Source organism: Hypomesus nipponensis, chromosome 10, assembly GCF_054491055.1.
Source record: "Hypomesus nipponensis isolate SF chromosome 10, ASM5449105v1, whole genome shotgun sequence".
NCBI classification, from domain to species: Eukaryota; Metazoa; Chordata; class Actinopteri; order Osmeriformes; family Osmeridae; genus Hypomesus; species Hypomesus nipponensis.
This window is the reverse complement of record NC_140370.1, coordinates 16,981,108-17,008,499: the sequence shown is the minus strand read 5'-3', so window position 1 is coordinate 17,008,499 and position 27,392 is coordinate 16,981,108. Positions and strand designations below refer to the sequence as shown.

The window sequence follows — 27,392 nt, the reverse complement described above, 5'->3', positions numbered from 1 at the left end:
CTACAGTAAGGATCCGTTTTCACTCAAGTAAAAAGTTGCCATCACTACTACTTGTCTGTGTGTGTGTGTGTGTGTGTGTGTGTAGGGGGGGTTCTTATCGGGGGCTACACCACAAACAAACCCAGAAAACACACAATGTTGCAGTAGTGTGTGACGTGCGTAAGACTGACCTATAGACACACATAAAAACCCACACCACACAACACACAGAATACAAGAGGTTTTTAACAAAAGAGATATTTTATTGAACAGCAAACTTTCAAAATGTACGAAAGTTCTGCTTTGGTATTAGCTTAGTGAAAAGACCGTATACATTGTAGTAAACAGTCGCTGTGCTCAAATGTGAAGGGCATACAAACATGCCCAGTAGCACCGTATTAATTGCTATTAACAATAAATTAACCAATTCACCAATCAACCAATCAGAGTAAACGTAGACTAAGAACTGTCCATTGCTGTCAGATCAGACAAACTGCTCAGGAATCTAAGATGTGGACGACAATACAAACTACACAACTACATCGTTAACAAAGAATCATGTCAAAGGACATGTTATGTCCCATCATCTTAAGATGTTTAAAAAGTTTAACAAGATGCAAATGAGCATGTTAGCAAACTATATTTACACAAGGGAATTACGTTTTTTTTTATGTACTTATATATATATTGTTTGGGTGTGAAAATCAGTGAGATCCAGCCTCAGAAAGGCAGCGTGACAGCACTTTCTTCAAAGTGTCTGATCTGGCTTGTTGTTGTGTTGTCGTTCAGGAACAATCAAAATTCCACTTTGGAATATCCAGAAGCAAGCAGGGATTCCAGAATGGTCCAGAGTGATTCCAACCCCCCTGCCCCTCCTGCTGCCCCAGAACACAGACTGCCTCCAGTCAAAATCAACATGCTGTCCAACATTCACTGGCTACTTTCACAGGACATGCACTTAAATCAAGCCTTGTTATCTTATAGACGTTCCCGATCCAGAGAGGAAAAGAACAGCATCATGTCCAGATACTACTGCTGCTCCACCAATCACCTGGTCCAGATACTACTGCTGCTCCACCAATCATCTGGTCCCATCTGTGCAGGGGTCTGGGAGGAGTCAGTGACCGTGACTATGGTAACAACTCCTGCTTCTCTTCCTCCTCCTCTTCTTCCTCCTCATCCTCATCCTCCTCAAATCTCTCATAACTCCCCCCCCCCCCCCCCGCACATGGACCACACCCAAAAACAATTCCACCAATCACAAGCTGTCAGCCATTGTAGTGAGCGACCAATGAGAAGCCGACGGGCTTGGCCACGGGGGCGGGGCCGGGGTCAGAGGAAGCCGGGGCGACGATGTTGGGGGCGTAACTGGCGTTAGGGATGGCGGTGGTGGGCTGGCCCACAGACGCCACCAGGAAGGAGAAGTTCAGGTCGTTGGTGCGGCGGGGGTGCCCCCGGGGTGCCCCCTGGGGGGCTTGGGGGGGGGCTTGGAGGACGACCTCATGCTGGAGCCTCTCTGGGGTTCGTGGCAGTGGAGCAGGGCGCGGAAACACCTGTAGAACTGGAACACACACACAGAACACGCATTGACCCTCGTGCTGCCTTCGGGTCACATGACCCATTGTTGTGTTGCGACACATTTACCCAATACAAAAACAAATAAAAAGCATTTTCTTCACATTCGCAAACAAACATTCGCAATGTGGGGGGTCTGAGACAGCCCGACGGTTAAAAGAAAATGCTTCATTTTGTTTTTGTATACGGTAAAGTTGTTGCAATACGACGGTGGGTCACAATGACTGATGGGTCAGAATGACCCGAAGATAACACCATTGTTAAGATCAGCAGGAAGTAATTAAATCCTGCAGTAGACGTGACACATTTTCCCGTAGTTTAGAATTTACTCCACCTCTCACCTCCCCAGAGTCCCTCCTCTTCTCTCCATCTTTTACTCTTCTCCCTCCTTCTCTTTCCTACACCTTCCTCTCTTCTTCCCTCTCCTCTTTCATCTCCTTCCACTTATTCCTCCCTAGCAGCCCCTCTCCTCTCTCCTTCTCCTTTCAACTCTTCGCTTCCTCCTCCCTCCCCCCTCCTCACTGTTCCCCCTTCCCTTCCTTCAACCCGCCTTTCTCCTCTCTCCATCCCCCCTTCCCCCCTCCTTGATGACCACCAACAAAGATTCATCCTCGCCTCTATCTCACAAGGGAAATTAATTTACCACATCAATCTCTCTCTGCACCATTTACTCCCTCTCCCTCTCCCTCTCCCTCTCCCTCTCCCTCTCCCTCTCCCTCTCCCTCTCTGTCTCTCTGTCTCTCTGTCTCTCTGTCTCTCTGTCTCTCTTTCTCTCTTTCTCCCTTGACCAGCGTCGTAAAAGAAGCACTGACAGATAATTACAACCAATTTAGGACAGAGTGATTGGAGATCTCTTTCCTTCCCTCTTTCCCTCCATCCCTTCATCCCTTGGCTTGTTGTTGCCATTGCCTTTTCATGTGGAACAATGCTAAGAGACACTAATTGTTTTTAACTATCCCATGACAAATCACTGTCTCAATCAGCATCAGGTATGAGTGTTTGAAATTGGAGAAGTGTTTGGGCTAATGTAGCTAAGTAAATGTGTGTGTGTGCGTGTTTGAGCATGAGTGTGTGTGTGTGCTTTTATTCTGAAAGTGGGTCGTTTACGTTTGTGCGCTTCTATTCAGAAAGGGCGACTTCATTCTGATCGTCTAAATGCCACTTCCTGTGTTTCTTCATGGTTAACGGACCCCAAATTAGATAAATACTGGACAAGTGCTTCTACCTAAAAGCTAGGGGTTCTCTGCTGATACAGAGATGCGTATAGGAGGTGATTTGGGCTGTTCTCAGTCGGTGGTGAAATACACCTGCATTCTGAGGAGGATGAATAGTGCATGAGGACGACATTCATATTTCACACACACACACACACACACACACACACACACACACACACACACACACACACACACACACACACACACACACACACACACAAACAAATTCACACAAAAGATCAGCAGGTATCAGTTCCTTGTGCTCTATACATAAACACACATATACTTTCTCACACACTTACACACACACACACACACTCTCACACACTCTGTCCTGACAGTCAGACAGGTAGTGAATAATACAGACTTCTGGATCCTGGTTGAAAGTCCCAACATGCAACAGGATCATTATTCATTCCAGCCCTATCACACATACCTTCTGATGAGCACCAAAAACACATGCTGTTAGGTGCAGAGCACACACACACACATGCACCCACACACCACTGCACCCACACACACACACACATGTAGACAAACTCATGCTCCAAAGCTGTGTGTGTTGCAGAAGGCCAGTCCTCGTAGCTGTCGGCCGTCCCCTGAGAAAACGTAGTGTACTTAGTATACTGCACGTGTCTCCGTATACTGTAGTCTACTACATTTACTCAGGAGACAGGACAATAGATGGATGGATCTCCAGAGTTTCTGGGGTGTATGTCGAAACAGGTTATCCAAACAATTAAAAGGCAAGCTGAGAGGGAGAGGGAGAAGGAGGTGTAAGATGGTAAGGGAGGAGGGGGGAGAAAGGAGAGGAAGAGGGGGGAGGGAGGAGAGGAGAGGAGGAAGGAGGAGAGGAGGAGGAAGAGGGAGGAATGAGAGGAGGAGAGGAGGAGGAAGAGGGAGGAATGAGAGGAGGAGGAGAAGGGAGGAATGAGAGGAGGAGGGAGGAAAGGAGGAGGAAGAGGGAGGAGAGGAGGAGGAGGAGGGGGGAATGAAAGGAGGAGGAGAAGGGAGGAATGAGAGGAGGAGGAAGAGGAAGGAGAGGAGGAGGAGGAAGAGGAAGGAGAGGAGGAGGAGGAAGAGGGAGGAGAGGAGGAGGAGGACACAGGGGAGAGAGGAAGGAAAGACGGGCAGGAGATGAGAGAAGCTGCTGGATGAGGAGGGTTAGAGGTCGAGACTTGCGATGGAGAGAATGTGACAGACAGGTAGAGGGATGGAAGGAGGGAGGGAGGGGTCAGAGAGGGGCTGGGTATGTCTCGGACTCACTGGCCTTCAGGGGCTCCAGGAGGACGGATCTCATTCAAGAGGAATGTGGAGCCTCTCATCTTCCTGTGAAAGTGAACCTTGTTCTGCTCACTTCCTCTGACAGTCGGAAGGCAGGCGGGCTTCGAAGAGGAAGAGGGCTTGATTACTAACCCTGTCAACAAACTGTCAAATACTGTCAACAAGTTCTGCATGTTCGTGTACTGCTGGGCAATGCTGAGTTGAGTCCGTCTTTCTGTCTGTTGACTGAGGTCAGTTTGAGACAGAAAGGGAAAGCAAGAGAGGGAGAGAGAGAGTAACTGAGACGACCCGTAGAGATGCACAGCATTGTCCCACCTCCTGAATGGACCCTGAGCACGGCTTCGTGAGAGGCTGGGATGTGAAGAGCTTAACAAGCCTAGCCCACAGCCAGCCAGCCCACAGCCAGCCAGCCCACAGCCAGCCAGCCCACAGCCAGCCAGCCAGCCAGCCAGCCCACAGCCAGTCAGCCCACAGCCAGCCAGCCAGCCAGCCAGCCAGCCCACAGCCAGTCAGCCCACAGCCAGCCAGCCCACAGCCAGCCAGCCCACAGCCAGCCAGCCAGCCAGCCAGCCAGCCCACAGCCAGCCAGCCCACAGCCAGCCAGCCAGCCAGCCAGCCAGCCCACAGCCAGCCAGCCAGCCAGCCAGCCAGCCCACAGCCAGCCAGCCCACAGCCAGCCACCCAGCCGGCCCACAGCCAGCCAGCCAGCCAGACAGCCTTGTCTCCTAATGGACTCGGAACCCATCCAGGAGAGGTGATAGACCATCACACACACACACACTCACTCACACACACCGGTACAGTACAGATAGGGGTCGTGCACTGCACTGCAGCTTACTGGTGATCAGTCCCCCACCCTGTCCTGCAGCAGCTTAGCACTCAGACACTTTTCTGCCCCCCCACCCCTTAGAAAGTGGAAAACACAAATGTCATCTTCCCCTTGTCTTTTATAATCCTGAGCTTCCTTCTATAACAGGATACATCTGTCTGCTTATCTGTCTGGAGCCGTGTATGTGCATGTGGGCAAGTGTGTGTGTGTGTCTCTGGGCTTAGGTGTGTGTGTGTTGCTTGAAGAAAGAAAGAAGCACCAGTGCTGTACAGCACCCCCCCCCACACACACACACACACACACACACTCACAGACTGCGGAGAGAGGGTTCGGTGTTTAGTGTAACACTGAACCTATTAGCCCCTCATCCGCCTGGGGGCTGGTCGTCGTGGCGATGGACTGGTACGTGTATCTGTACAGCATTTTTAGTCTTCAACTCGCCTCAACTCACAGTATCCATAGTAACGGGCTGGGAGGAATTGAAGACTGAAAATGACATACAGGACATTCTCTCCTCCTCCGCTCCTCGTCCTCGTCGTCCTTCCTCACCCTCTCTTCCTCTCCACCTGCCCCCAGGTAAGCACTGAGTTGCCCCCAGACTGATCTGTCTGTTATGCACTTCAACACTGTTATGGTGGTTACTGCAGGGGGGGGCAAACAGAACGCGCTACAACTTCACAGAAGCACAAATACATCTAAATACGGGTTAGTGGCGATTAATAACCCTGCAAAGAAAACCAGGTAACAAGACCATTAGCTGGACAGGACTGCACCGTCGGCAGGTGTGTGTGTGTGTGTGTGTGTGTGTGTGTGTGATTGAGTGCTGTGTGTGTGTGCATCTCCATTTGTGCATAATAATTCTATTGTTCCTTAAAGGAGCTGGGAGCATTTTGCCACCTGGGTCCAATGCTGTAGTTCTATTTCAGTATACAAGTGTTGTATGTCCTGTCTTGAAACACAAGGACTACAGATGGTAAACTAGATTTAGGACAATACCCCATTACTGCAACTTTCTAACCCACTAAAGTCAAACAGAGATATCCAAAAAGTTAGAGAGTTATTCTCCCTGCTCCTGGAGAGATGCACTCCTGTAGGAGTAAATACGTCCCTCCCTCCCTCCACTCAGACAAAGGAATCTGAGATTGAGGCCCTTCTCGTCCTTCAGTTGTTTGAGAACTCTGCCACGATTCTCGTTCCTGTTCCACCCCCAAAGCCCCCGCAGCCTACACAACAACAAGCCCTCAAACAGAATAGCCCTCAATGCCAGAAGAACAACAACACCGTTTGAAACCTCCCTGAGCGGACCTCTCCCAGTGAGAGGAACGTCCAGACACACCGAGATGCTCTCTCTCCCAGTGAGAGGAACGTCCAGACACACCGAGATGCTCTCTCTCCCAGTGAGAGGAACGTCCAGACACACCGAGATGCTCTCTCTCCCAGTGAGAGGAACGTCCAGACACACCGAGATGCTCTCTCTCCCAGTGAGAGGAACGTCCAGACACACCGAGATGCTCTCTCTCCCAGTGAGAGGAACGTCCAGACACACCGAGATGCTCTCTCTCCCAGTGAGAGGAACGTCCAGACACACCGAGATACTCTCTCTCCCAGTGAGAGGAACGTCCAGACACACCGAGATGCTCTCTCTCCCAGTGAGAGGAACGTCCAGACACACCGAGATGCTCTCTCTCCCAGTGAGAGGAACGTCCAGACACACCGAGATGCTCTCTCTCCCAGTGAGAGGAACGTCCAGACACACCGAGATGCTCTCTCTCCCAGTGAGAGGAACGTCCAGACACACCGAGATGCTCTCTCTCCCAGTGAGAGGAACGTCCAGACACACCGAGATGCTCTCTCTCCCAGTGAGAGGAACGTCCAGACACACCGAGATGCTCTCTCTCCCAGTGAGAGGAACGTCCAGACAGAAGGTGTCTACTTGGTGCCAAAGCAGATGAATCATTGGTGTTTTCTTCATGTGGTGTCAGTGTATGGAGGTCGGCTCGGGGAGGGAGGGAGGGAGGGAGGGAGGGAGGGAGGGAGGGAGGGAGGGAGGGAGGGAGGGAGGGAGGGAGGGAGGGAGGGAGGGAGGGAGGGAGGGAGGGAGGGAGGGAGGGAGGGAGGGAGGGAGGGAGGGAGGGAGGGAGGGAGGGAGGGAGGGAGGGAGGGAGGGGTGGAGGGAGGGAGGTGAGATCTCACGTCTTCCTCAAGGTCTGACTGATGAACAGTCCCGTTGTCAACAACATCTCTTATTCTACCCTGTTTGATCACTTTATTGTTTTATTTAAGTCTGTGGCTCTTCTGTGTCCTGCTCTACACAGCGTTCAAACATGCAGCAGGATACAGCGTGATGTGTGTGTGTGTGAGAGTCATCATTCCTGTTCCCTGTGAAGTCCTCAACTTCTATCTAACACCAGCTGACTGCTGGACTCACATCACTGAACCTGGTTCATCGAACAGCCATTAAAGAACATCCAGTGATAGCGGTATATTAGATCAGACAGATCGAAGTTCGGTCGGAGGGAGGGAGGGAGGGTGGGAGGGAGGGGGGGGAGTGTGTGTGTGTGTGTTCACGTGACTGTGTGCACGTTGGCATCCATCTCACCTGCTTGTTCATTAAGATGTAGATGACGGGGTTGATGAAGGTGCTGGTCTTGGCCAGCAGAGAGGGGATGATGGAGGCTTCTGGGGTGATGAGGCCTGGCCGGCCAAAGGTAGCAGTAAGGGCCATGACGCCGTAGGGAAGCCAGCAGAGCAGGTAGCACACCACCATCACCACCACCATGAACAGCACACGCTGCTCACGACGCCGCCGGCTGGACGGGTTGATACCACTCACCTGGAGAGGAGGAGAGAGGAGGAGAGGAGAGGAGGAGAGGAGGAGGGGAGGAGAGGAGGAGAGGAGGAGAGGACAGAGAGAGAGAGAGAGAGAGAGAGAGAGAGAGAGAGAGAGAGAGAGAGAGAGAGAGAGAGAGAGAGAGAGAGAGAGAGGAGGAGAGGAGAGGGAGAGGGAGAGGAGGAGAGAAGGAGAGGAGAGGAGGAGAGTAGAGGAGAGGAGGAGAGTAGAGGAGAGGATAGGGAGAGGAAGAGAGGAGAGGAGGAGAGGAGAGGAGGAGAGTAGAGGAGAGGAGGAGAGTAGAGGAGAGGATAGGGAGAGGAAGAGAGGAGAGGAGGAGAGGAGGAGAGAGAGGGAGAGGAGGAGAGGAGGAGAGATTGAGAGGAGGAGAGAGAGGGAGAGGAGGAGAGGAGTAAGATATAGCGGATGTGAGATGTGTCAAAAAGAGAGAGATGGAGAAGGAGGGAGAGAGAGGAGAGGCAGAGAGATGGAGAGAAAGACAGAGAGAGAAAGAGAGAGAGATATAGCAGCTTATCACAACCTCTAGAGAAAGAGGTCCATCATCGACTTTTCTGTTCCAGACAATCACTTTCTGACAAACATACACACACACACCCAGGCACAAACATACACACACCCACCTTCACACACTGTTGTCTGGTTTGCTGGTGATGTGTGACAGTGGACCTAATGCTGTAGTGTTTCCTCCAGGTAAACAGTGTCATCATCTCTTTAGGGAACCACCCCCAACTAGCACAGAGAAATGTCAACTGTCTTGTGGAGGCTGAACACACACACACACACACATGTTTAAGCACACACACACACACTTCTCAGTCTTTCCTCCTCCTTCCCCTCTCCTCCTCCCTCCTCCTCGAACTTCCATCGCTCAAGCATGCACTCTTCGACAAAGACACACATACGCACATACACACTCTTAGGCACGCACACACCCTCAAGCGCACACACACTTCCAGGCTGCCGAGCATCAACAGAAGCTGTCTCAATGCTGGCCAGTCCCCCGTCACTCAAGTTACCACGGAGACAGACACCGGCGCAATCCACCAATCAAAGGGGTTCTGTGCTGACATGATTTAGACAGATTGGGGTGGTTCCACACACACAGTACCCAAACATGACATGAAAGCATAACTGAAACAATACCTAAAACATACAAAAGACCTTCAGCCATCAATCATGACTCTCTTGACAGGTAATCATGTCTTCAGCCTCCTCCCCTTATCTCTCTCACCTCCTCCTCCCCTCATCTCTCTCTCCTCTCTTCCTCTTCATCCTCCTCTTCCTCCTCCCCTCATCGCTCTCTCTCTTTTCTTTCTCTCCCTGTTCCTCCATTCTGGTCACATAGACAAGGTCATAATGATAGGATCAATCGCTCACGAGCACACTCTCCAACTCTCTTTCCTTTTCTCTCTCACACACTCTCTCTTTTATTCATTTGTCCTCTCTTACTCTCCCTCTCTCTACCCTCCCTCTCTCTCCATCTCTAATTCGTTCTCACGTCACATATTTCCTGAGAGGTTCACACTGTGCAGAGGTCCAGAGGATTTCACCCTCTCCCAGTATACTCATGAACACTGGGGTCTGCACCCAACTCAGTCCCAGTAGAAGGAGGGAGGGGAGGGGAGGGGTCCCTCTGTGGGGCATCACCTACCAGCTCCAGAGAGGATGTGTAACATCTGGCACCAACACCATCCCACACACACTCATACACACACACACACTCATACACACACACATGCTTCATACACACACACACTCATACACACACTCATACACACACACAGAACACTGTCTCATACTGACAGCGCACCATTCCGACTGTGATCTGACCAGTCTATTTGAGCTCTTTAATCCAGTTAATGAATCAGCATATGAATCAGTCTGGGTGGATGACACTGGGGGGGAGGGAGAGAGCTTCCAGCCTCCAGCCTCCAGCCTCTAGCCTCCAGCCTCTAGCCTCCAGCCTCTAGCCTCCTGCTTCTAGCCTCCAGCGTCTAGCCTCCAGCCTCGAGCCTCCAGCTTCTAGCATCCAGCCTCTAGCCTCCAGCTTCTAGCCTCTAGCCTCCAGCCTCCAGAGCCTAAGCTGCCAGTCCTCCCCAGGGTCAGTTCAAACATGGAGGCAGTTTCATTACAGATGAGTTAGAGCAGGAGCCAGGTGGGAACACAGAAACCTGCTGATGTGTGTGTGTGTGTGTGTCTGTGTGTGTGTGTCTGTGTTTGTGTGTGCTAGAGCATGTACTACCATCCTACTGTGAGCAGTATTTTCAAATCTGAGTTCTTTAAGTTTGAACATGGTCATGGACAGTGCACACACACACACACACACACACACTTATACAAGCAAATTGACACTATCACACACACACACACACTTATACAAGCAAATGGACACTATCACACACACACACACACTTATTCAAGCAAATGGACACTATCACACACACACACACAATCACATGCACTTGTCATTGTCCACCTGGTAGATTGCTATGATTGTGTTTAGGGAAGCTTCCGCCAACTGGAACAATTTGTAGAGAGCCTCTCTCACACACACATGCACTCTCACTCACACACTCGCACACTCACACACACACACACTTACACACGTACGCCTCAGGGATGTGCCAAGATTCACACTGCTGTCACTCTAACACATGCTGACCTGGGAGAGGAGGGAGGGAGGGAGGGAGGGAGGGAGGGAGGGAGGGAGGGAGGGAGGGAGGGAGGGAGGGAGGGAGGGAGGGAGGGAGGGAGGGAGGGAGGGAGGGAGGGAGGGAGGGAGGGAGGGAGGGAGGGAGGGAGGGAGGGAGGGATGGCAGGAGGCCAAGTCAGCTACAAGAATATATGTATTCAGTTAAGAGACCAGCTCCACCATCCAAGACCTCACACACACATGCAGATACGCCCCTCACCCACACACACACAAAGATACACACACACACACACATGAAGATACACAGTTCATCCAAGATGAGCAGGTGGGAGTGTGGTGCCTTCCAAGGCAGGGTGGTGGAAGTGTCTGGAAGGAGCTGAGGATGCAGATAGGGGAGGAGAACATCTCCACTCTGATTGCGGCTAAGGACCGACGCCTGTACTTGACATCTTCGAGAGCTTTTCAAAACAAGTTTTTCATTTCCATCGCCAGGAAGTTTAATCTGACTTGATTCCAAGAGCTGAAATGTGGCGGCTTGTGGCGAGGAGGAGGAAGAGGAGGAGGAAGAGGAGAGAAAGAAGGAGAAGAGAAAGAGAAGATAGAGAGGGGGAGGAGAAGAGGAGGAGAGGGAGGAAGAAGAGGAGGAGAGGGAGGAAGAAGAGGTGGAGAGGGAGGAAGAAGAGGTGGAAGGAACAGTAATCATGCAGTCACAGCAGCTGTCAGATAGCAGTCTGCAGCATCTCAACACTCCTAGAACACATGTCCAGATCCCGACCCGTTCGTTCTAGAACACATGTCCAGATCCCGACCCGTTCGTTCTAGAACACATGTCCAGATCCCGACCCGTTCATTCTAGAACACATGTCCAGATCCCGACCCAGACATTCTAGAACACGTCTCCAGATACCGACCCAGACGTTCTAGAACACGTCTCCAGATCCTAACCCGGATGTTCTGGAACTGTGAACTTTGAAGTGAAGGATCGTAAAACCGAGTTATCACACACCTCCGAATTAAACCATCTTTAATCTGGTAAAATAGTACATGACGACGACCAACTGTGTAGACATAAACTGGTTTTGTCCTGCACCGCGGGGCCTCCAGTGGACCCATGTCGAGCACATGACAACCTTCCCATCATAAAAAAATAGGTAAAATGGGTAATGAGTTGATGTTTCATCCTTCAGTGGTTCTCAACCTTTCCTGGGCCAGTGACCCCCATCAGTTACCCAGCCCCTCTACCGCTGCCCAACAATTCAAATGTAGGATAATTGTCTTACCTCAGTATTAATGTTGATGATTATTCTGTGTTATTTAATTAAAAAGCATGTGATTGAATGCCAAATTACAGATTTGATTTAACTGGACAGTGTGTTTCCCTGGGATAAGAAAAGAAAACCTTGTGAAAATAAATCACGAGTGTTAAAACAAATGCAGCAGCTAGGAATATGACATTCAAACTTTAATTAGGTCTCGTTCTTGATCACAGAGGGCAGCCAGAAGGCGGTAATTTGACCCCCGTGCCAAACAAAAAGCCTAAACAAGAGCTTCAGACCATGGAGAAAGTCTGAGGAGGGAAAACAATCTGAAGAAAATGTCGGCTATCCTACATTACAGACCCACTCATCTCGAGCTAGCGAGAAATAAGCCATATTGCCTTGAAAGTTAACGTGAGCCCTGCGCTTGCGCAGTTTCCTCACTGTGGGTCGCAGAGACGTTTGTTTCAGCCTGGAACTAAGACGCGCTTTGGAACTCAAACGGCAACTGGAAACATGTTTGACAAAAGGAAATGACACTGAGACCATGCATGGACCCATCTCATATCTCATGGGTCAAATCTAAATGGAATGAGTGCTCGAATCGCGGTCTAACAAAGAAACCGCGATTACTTCAAAAAATCTTGGTCGATTCGGCTATGAAATAATTGCTCCAAGCCCTAAGCGCAGCTCAATAGAGAACAATGAAAAGCTATGCAATTCCGGAAAAAGACTTGTCTTTAACGTGGAAAGCCTCCTTGCAAAAGGCTTCAGATAATGGTGGTAAAAGCAAGTCTAATGAGGATATTGAAAAAATGCGCACTGTAATGTACGATTAAATTTAGGCTAGATTAAAAAACAGACCCTGACAAACGTCTCCCAGGGAATAACGTTCCTTCCAGCAGCCCGAAGTTGCCTAATCTGCCCTGGGGCGCGGTACTGCCACAGTTAATGAACGCTGCTCGACGTAGTTGGCGGCGTAGAAAGAACCAGACCCGTTTCCCGCTTCTCGTAAGACGCGCCTGTCTTCAGCACGCGGAGACTTTGCCATCGTCTCCGTGGTGAGTATTTAAACAGGCCCTTGAGCACAGAACCAGAGAATTACTCCAACCGAAAATCTCAATCTGGGAGAAAACTATCAGAGTTTCTCGCAGTACTTGTTCACATCCAATGGAAAGACGAACGCAGTCGCTGATGACGTTTTACAGGAAGCCGTGACGCCTACGGCTCGTGAACAGAGCTCGCCTCTCAAACCCGCCATCTGTTACGTCTGTGTGCGAATGGCTTAGTCAGTCAGTCATCACACTGGAGTCACTAACGTCAAGGAAAATAAGAGTTCCAACTAGTCAAACTTACACTTTCAGTCTTTGATGTGTGTGTGGAGGAGAAGAGGTTATAAGTCAGGGGCAGGAGTGGGAGCAAGACCTGGTGCACACACACACACGCACACACGCGCACACACACACACACACACAGTAGGAGGGGCTTCTTGATAGCATGTCACCTCTGAAGGTGTGTGTGAAGACTCTCTGCCTGACCCTGCAGAGCTGTGATCTCACCACGACATCATCACATCCTGCTTGCTTGATCACACACACACACATCCTTCACACACACACACACACATGCTTGACATCTACTTCCACCAGTCCACAGTAACTCTACCAGCTTAGATACGACCCTGCCTCCCACCTGCCAACACTCTTCTCTCTTTGTCTCTCTCTCTCTCTCTCTCTCTCTCTCTCTCTCTCTCTCTCTCTCTCTCTCTCTCTCTCTCCCTCTCACTCTCTACTCTACACAATATGTCTTACCCTCACTTTTTCAATCTCCTGTGCGATCATGTGTGTGTGTCTGGAGTCGTTTCAAGGACAATCAGAGACCCCAGTAAACCCCTGTGGTTTCCTGGTCCAGAAACACGCCCTGATCTGGTCCAGAAACACGCCCTGATCGGGTCCAGAAACACTAATCTGTCTGAAGGGGCTTCATGTTCAGCTGCTTTAAAACTATTCAGAGAGACGGATGCTCCATTTTAGGGGGAAGACTGGACCCCAGGTAGTAACACACACACACAACCACAAGCAACCACACACACACACAGACGTGGATGCACACACACACACACACTATGTCCTGGAGGCTCTCAGTCATCAGTTTGTGAGTAACAGCAGGGGGTTAACAGCTCATAGATCTTTGTTCTTCCCAAAAGACCGAATCACACACTTACTCCTCTTCTATACACACTCTCATTCCCCCTCTACATACAAACACACATACACTTTCTACACAAACACACACTTAATCCTTCTCTTCCACACACACTTACTGCACGTACACACACTCTCACTCCTCTACACACACACACACACACACACACAGTGATTATCCCTCACTGTCCCAGAGTGGTTGGTAGTTAGGAGAACTTTCTACCTGCCAGCATGCCATCTATCACCTCCATGAATATTTCATCTGGAACAACACACATACGCCACGCTCCCGACCATGTATCTGACAGCACGGTGTTGAACAGCTGCTCCAGCTCAAGGGAGCTCTGGCCTCCTTCTCTTCTGTCTGGGGGTTGTCGTAGTAACGGTGGAATGTTGATGGGGAGAGGAAGAGAGTCAGAGAAAGGGTGTTGTGACAATGTAAAAGCTCAGCGGTGTAATGCAGGTTTAAATAGGATCAAAAATTAGAGATTACTGCACTCTACTGTACTCGACTCTGCTCTACTGTACTCTACTCTACTCTACTCTACTGTGCTCTGCTCTACTGTACTCTACTGTACTCTACTGTACTCTGCTGTACTCTACAGTACTCTACTGTGCTCTACTCTACTCTACTGTCCTCTGCTCTACTGTACTCTACTGTACTCTGCTGTACTCTACAGTACTCTACTGTGCTCTACTCTACTCTACTGTCCTCTGCTCTACTGTACTCTACTCTACTGTACTCTACTGTGCTCTACTCTACTCTACTGTCCTCTGCTCTACTGTACTCTGCTCTACTGTACTCTACTGTACTCTACTGTACTCTGCTGTACTCTACAGTACTCTACAGTACTCTACTGTGCTCTACTCTACTCTACTGTCCTCTGCTCTACTGTACTCTACTCTACTGTACTCTACTGTGCTCTGCTCTACTGTACTCTACTCTACTGTACTCTACTCTGCTCTACTCTAGCCTAGAGGGGCTGCAGCCCACAACCTTCTCATGCACCAGCAGCCACGGGGGAGAGAGAGAGGAGAGAGGAGAGAGGAGAGAGAGAGACACACACACACTTCCTCCTCCACACACACACACACACGTGGAGAGAGTGGGGGGAGAGGGGAAGAGAGAAAGAGGGGGGGGAGATGGAGACAAGGATGCAGAGAAAAGAGAGGAAGGAGGAGAGAAGAAGAGAGACAGAAGGGGAGGAGAGAGAGACAAAGAGAGAATGGGAGAGAGACAATGAGGGCGAGAGAGCTTGGGATGCAGAAGACTTCAAGAGCCACTTTCTTAACCCTGCTCTCCCCAGATCTCTCTCTCACACACACACACACACACACACACACACACACACACACACACACACACAGGAGACACTCTTCTGCCACGGCAACCTTTCAAATGTGCATCGCCAACAGAAACCACTGCCGGGGGCAACTAAACTATGGCCAAGGGCTGTGGACACACACACACAGCCCGCGGCAGGAGCAGGAGCACTGTTCGGTCATGTCTTACACACACACACACACAACCCCCCCCCAAACACACACACACACACACACACACTTCCTCCTCCACACACACACTGACAGCTGACTGTAAGGGTTGACCTCTGCAAGTGCTGACAGAGAAAGGCAAACACCCTGTAACCTACTGTAAATCTCCACGCTCCAGCCTAAACAAATAAGAACAGGAAACTGCAACCCATTTGATGCAGGCAGAGCTGACCCGTGTTGTGAAAGGCTCCGGTCTTTAGCTGTTAGACGGTGTGACCAGTCTGCTGCAGTAATGAACAGTCACACCTCTGAAAACACAAGTCCGGGGAACCCAGGTGTTCCCACCCAGCACAGGGGCTGTGTCTGAGAGGAACCCCCACCCAGCACAGGAGCTGTGTCTGAGAGGAACCACCACCCAGCACAGGAGCTGTGTCTGAGAGGAACCACCACCCAGCACAGGAGCTGTGTCTGAGAGGAACCACCACCCAGCACAGGAGCTGTGTCTGAGAGGAACCACCACCCAGCACAGGAGCTGTGTCTGAGAGGAACCACCACCCAGCACAGGGGCTGTGTCTGAGAGGAACCACCACCCAGCACAGGAGCTGTGTCTGAGAGGAACCCCCACCCAGCACAGGAGCTGTGTCTGAGAGGAACCCCCACCCAGCACAGGAGCTGTGTCTGAGAGGAACCACCACCCAGCACAGGAGCTGTGTCTGAGAGGAACCACCACCCAGCACAGGGGCTGTGTCTGAGAGGAACCCCCACCCAGCACAGGTCCAAAACCTCCTGTCAGGAGGGAGGAGGACACAAAGAAGTCGGATAACAAAAAGGGTCATTATTACTCTCTGTAAGGAACATTCCTTCTGGTGAACTTCATCTTGCTTTTCAAGGTTAGTTTCCACTGTTGAGACAGGTGTAATTTGTGTTAAAATACATGTAAGGGACCAGAGATTGGGAGAGAGACTTAGTTACTGTAAGTCGCTCTGGATAAGAGCGTCGGCTAAATGACTAAATGTAGAGAGAGAGAGAGACAGAGAGAAAGAGAAAGAGACAGAGAGTGAGAGACGGAGAGAGAAAGAGACACGGAGAGAGAGAGAGAGAGAGAGAGAGAGAGATAGAGAAAGAGACAGAAAGAGGGAGAGAGAGAGGGGGGGTGTAAAGCAGAGATAATGACCCCTGTGTGCTCTTCCTCTGTCTCTTATCCACTCCTGGTCCGTTGGTGGTTCCGTTCACAAATGTTCAGTTGCAGTTTTTTTGACACATGGGGATTAAGTCTGATCGATTAGAAATGCTTTCATCAAATGCAGAGCAACACAATCCACACTCACAAACAACTTACATTACACCCACACCCAAACACCCCCCCCCCCCCCCCCCAAACACACACACATTAAATGGTAACTCCTTGACACTTTAAAAGGGCACGTCAAAGCTAAAAGACTTGTGTTTGACGATGAGGCTCTTTAACCTGTCCCTTCCTGCATCTACCAAGTTGAACAATGGATTTTGGTGTTTCTAAACCCATTGACTTCCCTTCTGTATGACTATGTTTAGCCTGTGTTCTGCTCCTCTCTTTCACCAGCCGTCTCTGGAGGAGGGGATCCCTCTCTGAATTGCTCCTCCCAAGGTTTCTTCAATTTTTTCTCCTGCTGTGAGTTTTTCTGGGAGTTTTTTGTTGTCTTCCTTGAGGGTTTAGGTTGGTTGAGGGGCAGTTCTATGGGTATATGTGAAGCCCTCTGTGATATGCTTGCATGTGAAAAGGGCTATACATATAAATGTAGATTTTTTTTTTTTTTGATTTAACCCATTAGTAGCGTCGCACATATGATCGTTTGAAAGCGGGCCCCACAGCATAAGATTGCACGTGTGATTCTGAACATTCCAACCGACTATTTTCCGATAGAAAAAAACTGTAACAAACGCTTTAGTATGGCTTCAAAATGTACAATTAGGAGGCTAACAAGTAACACTAGCAGGTAAGTAAGTAATACTTTATTTATATAGCACATAGGTAGTAGCATTGCTACGAGTCTTATGCTAGTTTACTAGGTAACAGAAGCTAACTAAAGCTAGCGTCGGAAGTGTTTACAGCCTGACAGGGTTGCATGTGTCGTGTGTGTTCACTACTGCTCGTAGTTGTGTGACTGTGTGTCCACACAAACCCGTAATGTGTGTGTGTGTGTTCGTGGGCTGTTCTGCCTGCGGAGGAAAGCTGTTTGGGGGCTCACAGAATCGTTTGACAGGAACAGTAGGCAATCGCTTCAGGTAACCTTCCAATTTCCACTGTCCACGAATGTTCCGCAGCACATTGTACATTCAGAATATTGGAACTTCCAAACGTTCCGACTTCTGAACGCGCTAACTGCCGAACATTCTACAGTCCAATCACCCTAACTTCCCAGCGTTCTAAACTCTACCATTTGAACTTTCCAATGGCCCGACATCCTTCAACCAACAGCAGGCGTACCTGTTTCCCTTCCACAGAGATGACCCGCTGGAGGGGGGGGGGGACTGCAGGCTGAGAGTCTCCAGGGTCCCATTCAGCCAGCCATCAGGAGGGTAATGAGCCCGTCTCCATGGTAACAAAGACACCAGCCATCTGAGCAGCACAGCGAGCTGATTGAATGTTGGTGAATTAATGACATAACAGCCGACCCAGCGCCATGGCGATGAAGGAGTCTTTCAGCTCTCCAACCACCCAATACCCAACACCCAACACCAGTCCACAATACCAGGACCACATGACCCAGGTCAAGGCTCTCGTCTCAGATGATTGAACAGAGATTACAGGTGTGGAGCCCTGGCTAACACTGTGATTATAAACGTACGGATATGACTACAACCCTATCTACAACCACAGGTACCTATGTACACACTCACACACCTACACACACAACCCATGTACTCACACTCACACACACTCCACCAACGAGATGTCTGTGCTGTTGAAGAGGCTGTCTCGTTGCTGTCTGGCTCTTGAGAGGCTGGAAACATGAGGACCAGCAACAACAAGCTGCTCAAGAGAGGGGGAGGGAGGGACAATAGCCGAGAGAGAGAGGTGGAGAGAGAGGAGTGAGAGAGAGAGGTGAAAGAGAAAAAACTGGAGATTGACTGATTCTTGTTGTTTAGTGTTTGTGTGTGAATGTGAGGCAACATCATCAGTGAAGAGAATCTATCTCCTTACCCCTCCCTCCCTCCCTCCCTCTCTCCTCTCTCCCTCCTCTCTCCCTCCTCTCTCCCTCCTCTCTCCCTCCTCTCTCCCTCCTCCCTCTCTCCTCTCTCCCTCCCTCCCTCTCTCCTCTCTCCCTCCTCTCTCCCTCCTCTCTCCCTCCTCTCTCCCTCCTCTCTCCCTCCTCTCTCCCTCCTCTCTCTCTCCTCTCTCCCTCCTCTCTCCCTCCCTCTCTCCCTCCTCTCTCCTCCCTCCCTCTCTCCTCTCTCCCTCCTCTCTCCCTCCTCTCTCCCTCCCTCTCTCCCTCCTCTCTCCCTCCTCCCTCTCTCCTCTCTCCCTCCCTCCCTCTCTCCTCTCTCCCTCCTCTCTCCCTCCTCTCTCCCTCCTCTCTCCCTCCTCTCTCTCTCCTCTCTCCCTCCTCTCTCCCTCCTCTCTCTCTCCTCTCTCCCTCCTCTCTCCCTCCTCTCTCCCTCCTCTCTCCCTCCCTCTCTCCCTCCTCTCTCCCTCCTCCCTCTCTCCTCTCTCCCTCCCTCCCTCTCTCCTCTCTCCCTCCTCTCTCCCTCCTCTCTCCCTCCTCTCTCCCTCCTCTCTCCCTCCTCTCTCCCTCCTCTCTCTCTCCTCTCTCCCTCCTCTCTCCCTCCCTTTCTCCCTCCTCTCTCCTCCCTCCCTCTCTCCTCTCTCCCTCCTCTCTCCCTCCTCTCTCCCTCCCTCTCTCCCTCCTCTCTCCCTCCTCCCTCTCTCCTCTCTCCCTCCCTCCCTCTCTCCTCTCTCCCTCCTCTCTCCCTCCTCTCTCCCTCCTCTCTCCCTCCTCCCTCTCTCCTCTCTCCCTCCCTCTCTCTCTCCTCTCTCCCTCCTCTCTCCCTCCTCTCTCTCTCCTCTCTCCCTCCTCTCTCCCTCTTCTCTCCCCCACTCCCTGGTTATCTATCACTGCTGAAGCTCGGGCTCTGCCACAGCTTTAAGAGAGATGAGTCAAGCCCCTTCCCTTAACTCCCTCCTTGCTCCTCCCAGCTGGTTGAACTACTTTCTTTAATTGGGGAGTTCAACGTAGTCAGACACTGTTGTCTCTGGGTGGAGCATGGCTCTGTCCTGTGTGTGTGTGTGCTTTGTCCTGGAACACTTTATTGTAATAGACAGAGCAGAGCAGCTGTGTTCTGTAGAACCTCTGGGAACACACACATACACACCCCCCCCCCACACACACACACACACACTCAGTGACAGTGTGTGTGTGTGCTCATGGAGGGTTGGGGGGAAGCACATTGCTTGTCCCTGGAGGCAGCAGGTCCTATGGTGAGATGGAATAACAAACAGTGTCCTGGAATGACGCTGTGTGTGTTCTCTGTCCTGTGTGTGTGTTAAAGCCCTTCAGCATGTGTGAGTGTGTGTGTCAAGTTACTATTGCTGCTATTACTCTAGTGACCAGGGATGAGGAGTGTGCTCATTTCACACACACCATGTCACACACACACCATGTCACACACACACCATGTCACACACACACACACACACACACCATGTCACACAGTTTTCCTTACACCTGGGGGTGTAGTGAAGCAGATACTGAGCAAGGCAGAGAAGAAACATCCCTCCCCACCTCCCTCCCTCCCCACCTCCCACCTCCCTCCTCACCTCCCTCCCCACCTCCCTCCCCACCTCCCTCGCTCCCCACCTCCCTCGCTCCCTTACCACTTCCCTCCCTCCCCACGTCCCTCCTTCCCCACCTCCCCACCTCCCCACCTCTCTCCCCACCTCTCTCCCCACCTCTCTCCCCACCTCCCTCCCCACCTCCCTCCCCACCTCCCTCCTTCCCCACCTCCCCACCTCCCTCCCCACCTCCTTCACTCCCTCCCCCTCCTCACACCTGTCTGATGGCTTGTAGCAGCTTGCCGTAGCAGAACACGATGACCATGAAGGGCAGCACCAGGCAGAAGAGGAACAGACACAGGATGTAGCTGATGTTGTTGGTGGTCCTGGTCCTCCAGTCCACGGAGCAGGTGGTGCCGGGCCCCTCGGGGGCGTAGCGGCTCCACCCCACCAGCGGGGGCAGCGTCCACAGCAGCGAGTACAGCCAGGACAGCAGCACACCCACAAGGACCTTCCTGTAGTTGGTGACGTCCACCTCGGTGGGGCCCAGCATGGTGGCGTAGCGCTCGTAGGAGAGGACGGCCAAGGAGATGAGGGAGACGATGCCTGGAGGGGGGAGGGAGGGGGGAGAGGATGAGAGTGTGTGTGTGTGAGAGAGAGACACAGAGAGAGAGAGAGAGAGAGAGAGAGAGAGAGAGACGGAGAGAGGGAGGGAGGGAGGGAGGGAGGGAGGGAGGGAGGGAGGGAGGGAGGGAGGGAGGGAGGGAGGGAGGGAGGGAGGGGAGGGAGGGAGGGAGGGAGGGAGGGAGGGAGGGAGGGAGGGAGGGAGGGGAGGGAGGGAGAGAGAGAGAGAGAGAGAGAGAGAGAGAGAGAGAGAGAGAGAGAGAGAGGGAGGGAGGGGAGGGAGGGGAGGGAGGGAGGGAGGGAGGGGAGGGAGGGAGGGAGGGAGGGAGGGGAGGGAGGGACACTGCCTACTTCAGGCTGGCTTTATCCTCATATCTTGTTGGGTTAGGGTTCATTATCGCTCCAGTCTCCATGATTCTGTCCTGCTGCAAACATTGATTTACACCAGCAGCAGACAACCAGAACTCTGATGTAAAACATTACATGCTACTCACCCCCTCACCCTCTCACATCCTCACCTCCTCACCCTCTCACCCCCCACACACCCTCACCTCCTCACCCTCTCACATCCTCATCCCCTCACCTCCTCACCTTCTCAGACCCTCACTTCCTCATCCTCTCACCACTCTCATCCCCTCACCTCCTCACCCTCTCATCCCTCTCACCCTCTCACCCCCCTTACACCCTCACCTCCTCATCCTCTCACCACTCTCATCCCCTCACCTCCTCACCCTCTCATCCCTCTCACCCTCTTATCCTCACGTTCCCCTCCTCACCCTCTCACCACCTCAGACAGACAGAGCTTCTCTCCAGTGAGTGGCAGTAAAACACCTCCCATCCCTTCTGACTGAACGTGACCCATTGAAGAATGACTCAAATCCTATGAGCTACTGACAGCAGTCATATAAGCACTTTCTAGCTTTGCAGTCAAACAGACATCGAATATTCTGTCACCGTCCTTCTGGACCTGATGCCTTGCTGGGCTGAACTCAGATTAGATCTTTGGTTGTTCTGGGTCCCTCTCTGCCATCTCTCCTCCCTCTCTCTCCATCTCTCTCCTGTCTGTCTCTCTCTCCTCCCTCTCTCTCCATCTCTCTCCTGTCTCTCTCTCTCTCCTCCCTCTCTCTCCATCTCTCTCCTGTCTGTCTCTCTCTCCTCCCTCTCTCTCCATCTCTCTCCTGTCTGTCTCTCTCTCCTCCCTCTCTCTCCATCTCTCTCCTGTCTGTCTCTCTCTCCTCCCTCTCTTTCCATCTCTCTCCTGTCTGTCTCTCTCTCCTCCCTCTCTCTCCATCTCTCTCCTGTCTGTCTCTCTCTCCTCCCTCTCTCTCCATCTCTCTCCTGTCTGTCTCTCTCTCCTCCCTCTCTCTCCATCTCTCTCCTGTCTGTCTCTCTCTCCTCCCTCTCTCTCCATCTCTCTCCTGTCTGTCTCTCTCTCCTCCCTCTCTCTCCATCTCTCTCTCTCTTCTCTCTCTCTCTATCTCTCTCTCTCTCTGTCACTTTCTCTCTCTCTTTCCTCTCTCCTCATCTGCTCCTTCAGAAGGTTATCTTGCCCAGGCACATGTCGGCTCTGCAGCAAGGGGGCGCTCTGGTTGACTCACCTGGGAAACCGTGGAAATGGACTTGGGAATATTGGGGCCGCACACACAGATTTATGCACTTACACACGATTTATGCACACTCACTCCTACACCCACACCCAGTAATTTAAACACACACAGTTATGGACACACACTCACAGACAGGACACACACCGCAAGGAAACACACCTGTGCTATCTACACACACACCAACACACCAATCAACATGTCTCAATCACATATCCTTCTCTAGACTCGATATCCTCTATGTCAACGCAGACACGCACACACACACTGATGCACACACACACACTTCTGCTAGGACACTGTTTCCTGAGTAAACTTATTATGGGATGTCTGAGGGGTAGATTAAATGAAGATGAAGGAGAATTTGAACCTGCTGACCCTGATAATGTGGAGTCTGTGGTTCTACACGTTACTGTGATGAGGGAGGGAGGGAGGGAGGGAGGGAGGGAGGGAGGGAGGGAGGGAGGGAGGGAGGGAGGGAGGGAGGGAGGGAGGGAGGGAGGGAGGGAGGGAGGGAGGGAGGGAGGGAGGGAGGGAGGGAGGGAGGGAGGGAGGGAGGGAGGGAGGGAGGGAGAATGAGGACCACAGTCAGCAGCAGAGAAGGAAGAAAGAACAGTATCGTAGACAAGGAGGGATGGAGGGCTGGCACATTATTAAGGGAAAAACTCAAGATGGTTTTACAAGGAAGTATTACATTTGAACTCCACAGAGGTCTTATTTCCAGCCTGAGGAGAGCGGCTCTCTTTCAGAGAGGGGAAACTGGTTCTGAGCATGCCAACGGCTGCAGGACCGCCTTCTGATTAAAGAACACGAAACCTTTGTGTGTAGAACAACACTAGGAGAGGATGGGTCTCAACGAAACCCTACTCAGCTCCACACCACAACATTCAAAACCTGAAACGCTTCTAGCCTAAAAAGCGTGGAAGGTCACATCAAGAAACAAACCTGGGCCTTCAGCAGGTGCCACAGAGAGGGGGGATCTGAACCTGCAACCTCTTGATCTGCTGTCAGATACTCTTACCACTTGGGAGAGGAACCTTCCCCATAGGGTCCGAACATCAAACACCAAATTGATGCAGATCGTGTGGCTTTTAGAAGATGTTGATGTGGAACATAAGATGTTGATGTGGAACATAAGATGTTGATGTGGAACATAAGATGTTGATGTGGAACGTAAGATGTTGATGTGGAACGTAAGATGTTGATGTGGAACGTAAGATGTTGATGTGGAACGTAAGATGTTGATGTGGAACGTAAGATGTTGATGTGGAACGTAAGATGTTGATGTGGAACATAAGATGTTGATGTGGAACATAAGGGAGCGCTACGACATCACGACGCCACTATGGCAGGCCGTACATCGCGGGATTTAGAGAGAGCCGGGGGACAGAGATGGAGATGAGGGCAGGAGAGGGCAGGAGAGGGCAGGAGAGGGCAGGAGAGGGCAGGAGGGAGCAGGAGAGGGCAGGAGGGAGCAGGAGAGGGCAGGAGGGAGCAGGAGAGGGCAGGAGAGGGCAGGAGGGAGCAGGAGAGGGCAGGAGGGAGCAGGAGGGAGCAGGAGAGGGCAGGAGAGGGCAGGAGGGAGCAGGAGAGGGCAGGAGAGGGCAGGAGGGAGCAGGAGGGAGCAGGAGGGGGCAGGAGAGGGCAGGAGGGAGCAGGAGAGGGCAGGAGGGAGCAGGAGGGAGCAGGAGAGGGCAGGAGGGCGCAGGAGAGGGCGGGAGAGGGCAGGAGGGGGCAGGAGGGAGCACCGGCTACCGGGACGAGCCACATTAACCACCTTCATCCTCTGTTACACCTCAGAGGGAAATCCTGGCAACCCTGAAGAGCCGGAGGAGAGTGTGTGTGGGCTGTGGGAGGGGGGTGTGCTTGAGTGTGTGTGTGTGAGGGTGGCGGAAATACTTTATTTTGCTCCAAATCTGAGATTTAAAGAAAGACGCAGGAGAAAGCAACAATGCTGATGAATGACAGTTTAACTGCCATCAACTCAGATCTGGGCTCGGAGATCTGAGACGTTTTTCTACATAAAAGAATCAAATTGAGTAAGAAAGGCCGAAATGAGTACAGTTACCTTTCAACCTCCATGGAAACCAGACCGCCTGGCAACCAGGCTAAACAAGAACAGGCCAGAACATCAAAGGTGTTTAAACTCTGATTCCGTCTGCGTCAAGACAACGTGTCTGTTTACATACTCCCTGCACGTCTTACCTGGCTACACACACACACTCACACACACACTCTCTCTCTCTCACACACACAGCTATACACGTACAAACCACACATGCACACACATCTCTACAGACATAAGCACCTACACACACGCATGCCCCCCACACACACCTACACACACGCGTGCCCCCCACACACACCTACACACATGTACGCCAGACCAACACCCCTACACTAACAAGCACACATGCCCTGTCCTCCTGACACACTTTGCCAGTCCTACAGGCTGTTAATCAAGTAACACAGACTGAATCACCTAGCACCTGCTCATACTGTGCGCGTGTGTGTGTGAGGTGGGTAGGAAGGGAGGCGTTGTTTGTGCAAGTGTGTGCTTGTACAACAGACAGACAGTGTTTGACGCGCGCTTGGGCCAATTAAATACCTGTGCTGGGGTCCCCGTGGACTAATGCAGTATTGCAGCGCGTGACTGATGAGACCGACATCGACCCCCACCTGTCATTACGGTGCAATCAAACGGCACTCAACACGTGATCAGTAGCAACGCGCGTCTGAAGGCACTGAAGAGAGCAACATTCGAATATAAGAAACAAAAATGTGTTGCACGTGCATGTCGCACGCGTCGAACTTAAAGATCTGCGAACTGGGAACTGTCTAATTGTGGCCTAGGCGATAGTGACAACCCAGGCACACTCATACACTAACTTTCACCTGTGGATTGCGTCTCTGTCTTGGGTCATGACCAAGGATGTCTCCATGGCAATACTATCTGCGAACTGAGACTCTGACTGATTGTGGCCTGGGTGAAGGCGCCAACCCAGGCACACTCATACACACTCATACACACCTCTTCCCCCATCCAACGCCTTCGCCTGCTTGTTCCCCCGGTGTGGCAGGCGGGTCTGTGACCAGCGCCTAGTATGGCTGCAGGTCCAGATGCTGCTTGTCCATACCCCTCCCCCCTCCCCGTTGCAAGTCATGTGGTTCTGTAATGTTGTACAGTGTATGTGCTTATGTGCTGAGGTGTTTTGTGCCTGTTCCCACACTGTACTCCTCTCGGAGCATAGTCTGGGGGTTGCCTTTTTTTCTCCTCTCTCTCTTCATGTTATGCTGAAAATGTCTTGCCGTCCTGTCTACCCCCTTGTCATGTTTGTGTATTAGAACCTGCAAGTGGCAGCTCGGATCTAAGACGGATTCGAGAGACCGCAGATAGAGCGCGGCTAGTTAGATCAACACTTGTATTATTGTTTTTGTTGATTTTATGTAAAGCACTTTGAGCTGCAATTCTTGTATGAAAAGTGCTATATAAATAAAGACTTACTTACTTACCTCAGACAGCGCAATCGAGTATTTCTCTCGCTCGAAATTCAAGTCAATTATGACATCATTGATTAATTTAACAAATATATAATCCTGAACTGTATTTGTGTTGTTCAGATCACCACACGGCAGACCCGCACAACCAGAAATAGACTATTTTCACAGTATTTTCAAATCCGAATAATTGACCTCCTGCTTATGGTCCCCGCTGTGAGTAGACCAGACCATACTAACCAGGATACACGAGGTTCCGCAGGCACCGCGACGCGCACGCGAGGTATTTTAACTAAGACACACAGCCCCCTCGCGCTCAACGTCCCAGTCATCAATTTCCATTCTTTTATTTTTCCAATCTAGCGAAGAAACGTTAATCGACAGCGAGATACTGAATGCACAACACGTTTGTGTGTTTGGATCTAAAGACACTATTACGCACTATTAAAGCATAGAATAAAATATGATAAAATGCAACTCTGGTCACCTTCACTGTGGGTTTAATTTTCCCGACGCACAGAATCCTGAGGTAATTTCTCATATTTAAACATAGTCCACATCCCCACAAGGTTCCTCAAACTAAACTGTCGAATTCTGCTACCAACGCGGTCTCAACGCAGGCGCATCATTTTTGGCGTTGTTTCAAAGACTCGCATCTTAAACAGCCCTTTCGCTAAACACAACAACCGTTTTGAAAACGGTGATCCCAACTGAAACCAACTTTTATGACGACCCACGCGCTTTCCCCACTCACCTAACAGAGAGTTGACGAAGCCGTACCAGATACAGCCTTTCTCCCCAATCAGCCAGCGTCCCTGCGTGCTTGCCGCGAAGCTGAACGGTGTACCGACCACGCACACCAGGAAATCACTGATCGAGATGTTGATCAGTAGAAGGTTGATGGGCGTACGCAGCATCTTGTACCGGCAGTACAGCACGAGGACCAGCAGGTTGTTAATGAATCCGAAGATGCCGATAAAGCCCAAACACACCGCGACGACCAAGTGTCCGGTCGGGGTGAGGGTGGTACGGTGCGAGGTAGACTCCAGGTGCTCGTCTCCGGCACACAGCGCACTGTTGGCTCGAGCGCAACCGCTGAGACTTACGTTGGACAAGATCATCGCAATCCGTTTTTGAGGCACCAGAGCGTGTGGTGCATTGAGGTGAGCGGTCCACTTGTTACATGGAAAGGTTTGTGTTTTAGTGAAACCAACTGTAGGCTACGCACTGATTGGGAATGTGTAACTTTGTTTCTCTGTTCGGGGGTTTTAAATTCAGAGATAAAGTTTAGTCGCCGCTGTGCTCCACCGTGTGGTAGCTCGGATTCACACGCGCGCGCGCACACCGGTGTGACCGGACTCCTTCTCTTTCTGTGTTTAAAGGACTCTAATAGCCTCCCGCTGTCATATGACGTCTGAACCACGAGCCATCTTTCCTTTCTTCTTCTGTGACACTAATGACCTTAGAAAATTAGAGCACGCAGCAAGTCAGTCAGAGCAAGGTGGTTACCGATGGCGTTGCGTGATACATAAACAAATTTGATTTTTAAACTGTCTAATGAAACTTTGAAA

General features: G+C 51.2%; 1 pseudogene across 1 annotated transcript; it reads right to left on the bottom strand.

Moving 5' to 3' along the window:
* Positions 1-331: 331 nt before the first annotated feature.
* On the bottom strand, positions 332-26,942 carry LOC146272032 (pinopsin-like; annotated as a pseudogene). Its single transcript, XR_014767121.1, has 4 exons — positions 26,576-26,942; positions 20,373-20,701; positions 7,484-7,717; positions 332-1,540 (listed from the first exon to the last, which is right to left on the bottom strand). The product of XR_014767121.1 is annotated as a pinopsin-like (transcript).
* Positions 26,943-27,392: the final 450 nt, after the last annotated feature.